Source organism: Heloderma suspectum, chromosome 2, assembly GCF_057233095.1.
Source record: "Heloderma suspectum isolate Gila_16-S chromosome 2, 16-S_ref, whole genome shotgun sequence".
Classification (NCBI taxonomy): domain Eukaryota; kingdom Metazoa; phylum Chordata; class Lepidosauria; order Squamata; family Helodermatidae; genus Heloderma; species Heloderma suspectum.
In genome coordinates, this window is record NC_139459.1 from 285,471,529 (window position 1) to 285,481,969 (window position 10,441).

Below are 10,441 nucleotides of genomic sequence, written 5' to 3' on the forward strand. Positions count from 1 at the left end.
CATACCAATATTGTTTAAAAATGGAAAGCAACCTCAGGAGGGTAAAATTGGGAGAGGGGGTGGGTCCAGCAAGAGGGAGGAAGAGAAGGGACTGCTCAATCCTTCACTTCCTGCTGTTGTCTCCTCCAAATCGCCCTCCAGAACTGCTCTTATACCTGCAGTGGAAAAGATATGAAGACAAGGCACTATTTCCACCTTGGAGATAAAAATAGCTAGAGAGGGAGGCAATTTTAGCTGACAAATGACTGGAAGGGAAAAGAGTTAGTAGCCTCACAGTCTCCAGTTCTGATTTAAACTTCCTGTGGCTTCTTTCCATGAAAAAAAAACCAGGAGGAAGAATCATGACACTGTGTCCATCACATGTAGTTTGGTCCTAAGCTAGTGGCCATCTCCACCACCACACTGAATGACAGGAAATTAAACCAAGTATGTGTTGTGTGAAGCCCATTCTTTAGTTTGTATTGAATTCTTCCATGAGAGGGTTAAGACTGAGGCCATGCCCTATCTATCTCTTCACAGGTAGTGCTAGTAATAAACTACTTTGATTAAATATTATAACCCCACTGCTTTATCTCAGTTTCCTAATAAGCTTTAATTGCCTGTATTGACTTGTAAAATAGGCTGTGTTGATTGAACGCTACGGAGAAGTCCAGTCTGCCCACAGTTCCTCTAATGGAAAAACTCCCTATATGGTTGAGAGCTTCGTGAAAGGGTCATCTGTTATTCCTTCTCCTTACTCTTCACCCCGCAAGCAGTTCAATTAACGTAAAGTTCAGAATTTCTCATCCTCCCCCTATACTCCGAATACTCCTCATGGTCCTAATGAAGGCCATTAGAATAATTGACTTCACATTAATGTTAAACTGCCACTGCACTACAATTTCAACTGCCCAAAACATCCCAGTTGCTACTGCAGAAATCAGTCTGTGAACAGGGAAAGAAACATGTCTGTTTGGATATAGTGGCTAAGGGGCTGGACTTGGACTCAAGGCATCCTTTCAGATCTGCACTCAGCAGTGCCAGCCCTAACACTAGGCAGAGAGAGGCAGCCACCTCAGGCAGCAGCAACGTCTTGGACGACCGAGTGTCGTGGTCCCAGGTGTCATGCATGCTGCCACCGGAGTCATTTTCAGAGGATGACCCAGAACCGTCAGAGCCAGCTGGCCCCTCAGGAGACCCTGGCACTAGCCAAGATGCTCTGGGACCCTCAGGAGTGATGCCTTTGAATATGCCTCCTACAGAGTCAGAGAGCTCAGCTTCTGAGGCAGAGGGAGATACTAGGCCACCACCTATCCTCCGTGAACACCGGTGCCTTAAGGTCCATGAGAGATGATTGCCAGGTGAAGGAGTGCTTGCTTACTGAAGAGGACTACCGTGAGTTGGGCTCTCCTCATGAGGAGAACATCTGACAAGCCTCTAACGGGAAGCAGCTGGTGGGGCTCTAGTAGCTTTGGCCATACCAGCTCTCACTGGTAATTTGAGAGCTGCTGGAAACAATGCCTCTGCCAGCTCCGGTATCTGCTGTCTTGCCTCAAGTGCCTTGCCCTGTGGTAGATGCTCTGTGCTCCTGACCTTTGGACTGTTCCTTGACCCTGCTGCTGTACCAAGTAATGTACATGACTGCTTTAGGGAGCGATCCTCTGTCCCCTAGACAGTGTCTGAGGACATAGGATTTTTTGGTTTCTGGGCTCCAAGGTCAGAACCAGGGCTCCAACCTTGGAGCCCACAAACTGTGCTCCCTGCCCCCTTGTAGCTGGCGTGGTTCTCCCTGCACTGGCTATGTCTCTGCACTTGGAAATGGAGTATGGAGATGGAGAAAAGGGGCAGTCCTGGGGGCAGGGAGGGGAGGAGACCACGGAAGCAGCATTACGCAGCTTCCTATGTGCCATGTGGCCTCTCCCCTTCCTCCTCCAAAGCTCCCTGGCTAGGAAATCGCCTGACTAGCCAAAAATACAGGGTGGCCGGAGCATGGAGGCAAGGATTGCCTCCATGTTCTGGCCTTCCTGCATTGGATAGTTGTCAGCCTCCGAGTTTGGAGGCTGACAACTATCTCCATAGGATCGCACCCTTACTGTGCTTGACCTCTTGCTTGTTACCTTGACTACTCCTGCTGTTGCCTGATCCTCATTATCTGACAGACTGCCTATGTTCTGACTTCTGCCTGGATTTTGACCACTCCTGCCTTAGCCTAAACCTCATTGGACTGAAACCTGCATACTTGATTATTTCCTCACCAGATTGACTATTCTATTGCATACCTTTCTGTATTTGCTTGCAAAGAGCCAGGACTCAGTCTAGAGCAGGACACAGAGCTGTGGACCATGCAGCCTGCCCTGTGCCTCCTAAGCTAGCCTGCTGCTTTCAGGTGTGGTAGCAGATGTTAACCCACTATCAGCATTGAAAAAAGATTCAACTGCCAGTACAGTCAGCTTCTGTACATGGAATGAGAGGGGGCACCATCTTGTCCTTTGCCTCATGCAGCAAAATGTCTTAGGCCAGCCCTGCCACTCAGACATTAAACTCACTGTATGACCTTGGGCCAATCACACTTTCTCTAAGCCTAACTTAGCTCACAGAATTGTTGTGAAGATAAAGTTCCTTGGTGGAAAGGTGGGATACAAATTATAAGAAAGAAAGAAAGAAAGAAAGATTTTCGCTCATGACAAGAAATATCCAGGGTGTTCTCAGGCAAGGCTTTTTATATTGCCATCATCCTGCCTCATTCACAGAATTTTAGGGGCAGGGGGATCCAGATGTTGTCATCTTCTGCTCATCACCCTCTCGTGTTTTCCCTGCTTCTTCGGTCTCTTTTTCTTTTCACAGAAAATCCATTAAGGAAAAAGAGACAGAACTGTGGCATAACATCTTCTGATTGATAGCACTAGGAGCTGTCCAACATTGTTGTTTAATATGGGAGCATCCTGTTTGGTTCCTAGTAGAAATCTGTGGATTCCATGTCTCCACTGTACAGTAATCTTATATCAAACCAACCTTCCCCTTTTATAAATCCATGAAATTGGCTTATTAGAAGTATATGAAATGAAATGAAAACAATACCTAGCATGAAGAAGAGAAATAAAGAATAATAAAGGTTCTGAAGCACCCAGAAGCATTTCCAACTGATATGATTCTATAAATATAGATAGCTTGGGGAGGTATTCATTCCCCTTAATTTGGGAAGGGTCTCTGCTTTGCACAGCGATGCTTGAGCATGAAATAAACCAAGTGAGTGTCTTGACGTTTCTGAACATGCAGCTACAAAGAGCATTCCATCCTGAGTTAAGCATTTAAGGTTGCATTTATATATTTCTGTCCACTAATATCTACCACAAAAGATTTAAAGTTCAGAACATCTCCTCCTTCCCTAGTAAGCAAATACTACTGAGGGAAGAGGAGACTTCTGAAGTGAAAGCCATTAGTATCATTGACCTCACACTAATGTCAACTCGTAACAGAGCTACCACCTCAAAATCATAGCACCTTTCAGGCAGGCAGTCGTGTAGAATGAACACAGGAGGGGTGGCACTGTAGGGTCAGGTTCTGCCCATCTGACCTACACACATTTAATTAATTAATTAATTGATCAATTAATAGCATTACATTTATATCCCGCTGTTTTTCCTCTTGCAAGGAGCCCAAGGTGGTTTACATGGTCCTCTGCCTCTCCATGTGATCCTCACAACAACCCTGTGAGGTAGCTTAGGCTGAGAGTCAGTGACTGGGCCAAAGCCACCCAGTGAGCTTCATGGCTGAGTGGGGACTAAAACCCAGATCTCCCAAGTCCCAGTCCAACACTCTAACCACTACACCACTCTGAAAGTTGAAAATAATTTGAACATCTGTATGTGTGAGGGTTCCCAACAGATGTTCTAACAACTGTGCAAAGTTCAGGGGCAGAGGCTGCCCTCCAGATGCATTCATTTTACATGAATTAAAGCCTGAAAAGGCCTTGAAAACAATTTTAAGGCAAGAGAAAGTTCAGGCATATCAAGGAGGAATAGCTAAAATGGCTATCTGAACCAAAGTTTGCTTTTGACCTATTACTGGTAGAAAGGTTGACCTGGGGAAAAAGGAACTTTTTGAGAAACATTATTGCTCAATAAGGTCCATGTCTAAGACAGGGCAAAACCACAAAGAACAAGTTTGGAAATTTCTATAGAACTGTACAAGGAAAATATCATGTCATGCAAATATGAATAATTATGAAGAGGTAGAATTAAAAGACTATGGTAGGCAATTAGAACATCACATATCATGTTCAAGTGTAAAACTATAAAAGTAAAGGGAAGATACTGGGTGGCTTGCTCCCTTGCAGGAGTAATCTCCACTAGCAGAAATCTGTATCGGTAATGTATGCACTGTGCATTGCCTTGTTTTCTTTTCCTATTGTAACCTTTGTCAATAAATGCTGTTGTATCAATTTCTTTCTATAACTGTCTTAAATAGACTTGCTTGGTGTTAATAAGAGTTTAAAATATAATCTATGAGCATCTGTTTATAAAGTAACTATGTTGAATGTAAAATGACCGAGTCCTTCTCAGCATCAGAAAAAACCCATCTCTATGGACCCAGATATAGACAGGAAGTAGGAGCCTGTCAAGATAACAAGAGGCCTGCTTAATTAGATTTATTATCCATAAATTATTTCTCCTCCAGGATCATGTGCCCCAAATGTCTGAATAATGGGGAAAGTTGAGAGCCCAGTACGTGCTATGCAAGGCAGCCTGGGACATTTTGCAGCCTGAGGTGGAACGGCAAATAGCACCCCCTCACCACACTAAGACAAGTTGCATAGTACTAAAGGCTGACCAAGTTATTTTGGCACCTGAGGCAGAAAATCCTACAAGGACCTCTCCCTGGAATTAAAAATGCACTAATAATAAATTAAATAACTAATTTGCTGCCCTTTCGTGACATCCAAACTCACCTGCCTGAGGTGGCCTCCTCACTATGCCTATGATAGGGACAGCCCTGTGCTTGGTTACTTAAAATCTCACCTCAGAGCCCAAGTATTCCATGAGGCCTATTGTTTAAACCTTTTGTACAATGTTTTGTACAAAGTTTGTACAACGTTGTTTTCCCACATTCATCCCTGGCTACCTTTCCTTCTGCAGTCTCCACCAGTGGCAAAATGTAAATGTATTTATTTATTTCCCACCTTTCTTCCATCATGGAACTCAAGGTGGCTACATGTGGTTCCCAGGTAGTCTCCTGTCCAAAAACTGACCAGACCCAAACCTGCTTAGCTTCAGCAAGGTGGCTGCCTCATGTGCCTTCAGACCATGCCCTGGGACCTGGCAAATTCTTGGTGGAAGCGACTCAAGACAAGCCACAAGGCATTTTGCTGCCTGAAGCAAAGAACAAAATCCCCCCACACACACACACACACAATTCCACGTACAGAAACCAGCCAAACTGGCAGTTGAATCTTACATCAATTCTGGTGAAGAGATTCCCCTGCCTTGCTTTTAGTATGCTTTTCCCAAGGTTTTTGGTCACTGCCAGCCTTTGTTTTTCTTCCCCTGGGGAATTCCCACATTCAACCAAGTAAGCCAGTCTAGAACTACACAGCTCACATTTGTTCCCACAATCTATGGTGTTCAGCAGGGAGCAGTGGCACTGGATTCCTGGGATGGAAAACCCTGTAACATGAGTCTCAGTCTCCCAGGGTAGAGCACTTTCTGGGCACTTTCAAAAGCAATACTAAGCCTGCATTTTAGTGAATCATCTTGTGAATAATTTTTCACATCAAGAAGTTTGCAGCCGAATAATTGGCTGGTTAGTTCAAAGCAGAATGTAAAACTGAGCACTACCATCCGCTGCTTCGTGGTTTTTCTTGCCCCCTTGGAGTTGCCAGGTCACAATGCTGCTGTAACAGTAGAAGCACTGCCAGCTCAAAGTTTCTGAGGACCTTGGGCAGGACTACCTCAATGGGCTCCTCCCGCAATGAAGAGATTTATTCATTTGATTTGTTTCCCATCTTTCCACCAAGAAAAATGGCACTCAAGGCGGCCACCTTCTCATCAGCTCCTGTTGCTCTTCCTTCTCATTACTACCATGCATTTGCTTGGCAAGCAGGCAGAAAGAAAGAAAGTTGGTAGTGGCATCTGCATCTTGTCATTCTCAGCATCAATTTTGCCTGGGCCAGAAGGATGAACAAGCAATTGCAATGGTGAAGAGGAGGAGCAAGTCCACAGAGCTTTTGTCAGTGGGCCCCTGCTGGGGTGTGGGACCTCAGCAGGAGCCCAACCATGATGCTGGCCCTGAGTAGAAGCCACATTAGTCAGAAATCCCGTGCCAGGGTCTAGAGACTCTTATACCTAACAACCCTATGCCTCTTTGCTGTTAGCTCTGTGGCAAACAGTCCTCAAACTTCCCTTGCCTTTCATCTTCCTGTCAACAGCATGCAGCTCTTTAGGGTGGCCACTTAAGCAATGCCACAAAAGAGGACACAGATTTGCATTAAATTTGTCCTTCTTTCAGTTTCTTTGTCTCTGGGCTTCTCATTCCTTGCCTACCTGACATCCCAGCCTTGTTCGAGTCCTCAGCCTGCCCTTTGTGAGGTTTTAATCCTAGCCAAGCTGAACATGTTGACTTCCCTCACAGAAGTTGGACTGCAAACTGCTTCCTGAGAGCAACTGAACTTTCCAGGCCACCACACCAGCTAGTCTAATCAGTGCAGAATAACGTGGAACCCTCTCAAGGCAGTGTACAAGATAAAAACCACACTAAGTGGATACAATTTTTCAAAAATCCATAAAAAGCAATTACCTATTAAAATCAATACAAACAGAATTTACCAGTAAAAGCCAATGGCCCAGACTTAAGGGAAGGCCAATGAAAACAGGTGGGTCTTCAGAGCTTTCTTGAAGACCTGCAAAGAAGGGGCCTGATGGAAGTTGATCCCAGAGGTGCAAGGTCACTACTGAGAAGGCCCTCTCCCTTGAACTCACCAGCTTAACCATCCTTGGTGGCAGGCAGGTGAGAAGGGCCTCTGTTGATGACCTCAGAATGCTGGTGTGGGAGAAGGTGGTCCTTCAAGGAGCTTGGACCCAAACCATGTAAGGCTTTAAAGGTTAAAACCAGCACCTTAAATTGGCCGCAGAAACACACTGGCAGCCAGTACAGCTGATGCCGTATTGGTGTCGCACATGAGCCGACCACTTGGCCCCCACCAGTATCCGGGCAGTGTATTCTGCACCAGCTAAAGCTTCCAAACCATCCTCAAAGGCAGCCCCACATATAGCACATTACAGTAGTTCAGCATGGATGTCACCTGACCATGAATAACTGAGGCAAGATCCTCCCACTCCAGATACGGTCACAACTGGCGTAAAAGCCTAAGCAGGTAAAAAGTACTCCTGGCCACTTCTACCACCTGAGCTTCCCCAGTTAGCGGTGAGTCCAGAAGCACACCCAAACTGTGCACTTAGTGCTTCAGGGGGAGTGCAAGCCCATCTATATAAGGTTCTGTATGCCTCTGGATACCAATTGGTGGGGAACAACAGTGGGAAGGTGCTACTGCACTGCATGTCCTGCTTGTGGGCTTCCCATAGGCATCTGGTTCCCCGCTGTAGGAACAGAATGCTGGACTAGATAGGCCTTTGGTCTGATCCAGCAGGGCTCTTCTTATGTTCTTAGCATAAGAGGCTTCACCACCACAAGTACAATACAATAAAGATGTTAAAGCAGGATGGGGAAGCAGGCCATTTTTAAAGAAAATGCACATTCTTACCATTGTTGGCATTACATCAGAGTTACAAATGTGAGAAATATTTTTAAAAGTTAAAAGAAATAAACCTATATGTCTATATTTCAGCATCACTTGTAAAAACAACAACACCTTTTCAAATCAAAAGTAATTTTCAGCTCTGTAAACAGCAAGGACACTTATTAATGCAATGTTTTAGTCAATAATGTTTTAGCAGATAACAGGTGGCTAATGACAATCACAATTTATAGTCTGTTGCAATGCCCTGAGAGGTATTATTTCAAATCCAAATCTAAATTTGGTATTATAGCTCACCAGGATATTGCCAAGGGATTTCTCAATTTGGATTTTTTAAAAAAAAATTAATGAAGGCTACCTGTTTAATAAAATGTATGAAAAAACACTGATAATATAAAACCATCATATTTATTTTTATGACCATACCTTTGTTTTATTCCTTTACATAAATCTGCAGAAGAACAATTCCTAGACCAGAACTATTACCTTAGCAGGTGATGCAGTTTGTGGGGCTGAAATTCCCCACAAACTGCATCAAGACATATGAATACTTTCTACTACTTGTCTCGAATAAAATCTTCAAAGGCAACAATGCATTACATTATTATTAACAAATAGCAAGGAACAGGAAACCAGAGGGTAGAACATTCTATGTCCATCTTGAGTTATCCCACCCTGCTACATGCAGTAACCCTTATTCTGTGTCCCGTGTCATCACACACATTTCTGTGACCTCTCTCTGCATCATTAGCTGCTACTGGTGGGTGTGGGGAAATGTGCAACATAAAGTCTTTATGGTAAGTGTTACTACCAATTACAAGAGAGAGAGAAGAACTCAGCACAATGTAATGCATTATCGCTGTTGTTGTGGCCCCAGCTTTGTGTCATTTATAAAGTCTAATGCACCCCAGAGGAAACTGCAGTATTGTTTCCTTTTAATGTGGATTCATTCAAGATCTTAAATATTATTTAGTTTCATGAAATTACCAGTGGCACATCTGATGCACCGAACCTAAAATTTTGTCTGACTGTCATGAGAATAAGTTGTTACCTCTGACAGGCTGGGGGCACATAGAGATATTTTTTTACTTGGCTAGCAGCAACCCACACATTTATCTAACCCTAAAGGGCCAAAAATCATTTTAAAAATCTGGTAGACTGCTACCATTTAGCCCTTCCAGATGGCTAGAATACCTTTTTAAAGCCCTTTAATGAAAATAATAGCAATATATTCCGGGAAGCAAACCTAGAAACATGGACCCAGCAGTGACCACAGATAGGCAGTGGCTGGAAATTCCCCCAAGGCATAGTATGCAATTAAAAAGTAAAATTGAATTAATTACAAAGAAAATCAGAATTTGCACAGCATTTAAAAGTAAAAGGAAGAAAACATCTAAAAATGCCCCCCTCCCCCAGCATACAAAATGGCAAAATACCTCCCCCCTCCACCTGCTATGGTATACTGCCAAGGCAGGGCCCCAAATATATGTATTTTCCAAAAGTGCTTTGTTTAAGCCATTTCAAAATGGAGATAGTCACATTGTTCTATGGAAAAACAGAATGTCTGCCCCATGGTTAACATGTTCTAACTGGAATATCTCCAAAGAAAAATCCCCCCTCAATCAACTAAGCCAGCTTCCCCAACCTGGCATTCCCCAGACAGTTTGGACTGCAGCTCCTATTATCCCCAGCCAGTTGTAGTCCAACTCATCTGGTTCTGACTGAAATCCAGAGTGGATTCACAGCCCCTCCAAAATCAGAGCTACCAGCCTCCACTGTTCACAGGCATGTACAACTTTATGCACAGATATAACCCATTCTCACTGAGGCCAAACAAATGGCAGGTGGGGAGAGTAGTCAGCTGGCACCTCAGGTGTGTGCGTGTGCGTGCGTGTGTGGCTGTCTGGCATGATCTTGCTTTCCCCTCACACATAGGGTGAGTGCATGAGGGGGGTCATGTGTACCCCTTCCTGTGACAGAGCATACACATCTGACTACCTGTGTCAAGTAGGATTCTTCCATGGGAAATTGAATCCACCCTTACACAGACAAATAAGCTCCCCATGAGACAGGCAGCTGATAGTGGGAGCGGGGAAGGTTTGGGCTTTAGAATTATGCAGCTGGTCAGGTGAAGTTGACCAAACCTTAGAATCCAGCCAATTTCCACCACACCATCTGTCAAAGTTCACGTAGTTTAAGACTTCCAGAGCAGAGAGAAAGGAGCATTGTTTCTTCCTGCGATTGAAGCAGGTAAAGAAAGACTAGAATGGCTCCTTCCATCCTGCCCCCATTGGGCTGCAATCCTATGCACATTTACCTAACAATAAGCCCCATTGAGCACACATGCAAAAGATTACACTCAGTTTCCTAAATCATCCTGCCACCTCCCTTCATACAACAGAGACCCCATTCTGGCATTACGCAAGTGGTGTTGGAGCTGCTTCTTCATGGACTGATCCCATCAACCTCTAGTACCATTGAGAGGAATCATGTGGGTCAGTCAAATGATGTGGTTCTTCCCCATGTCAGTTTATATTACCAGAGTGGCTGGGATGATACCTTGGGGAAGCAGCTCCAACACTGCTCCAGTATCATGAATAGATCAAGATTTAGGCCCACTTCTTACATTTCACCAGCTGCTTTTGAACTGCTGCAGCAAGCATCCTTCCTTTACTGGCAGAAATGTGAGAAGCCCTGGTACGTACAGTATGT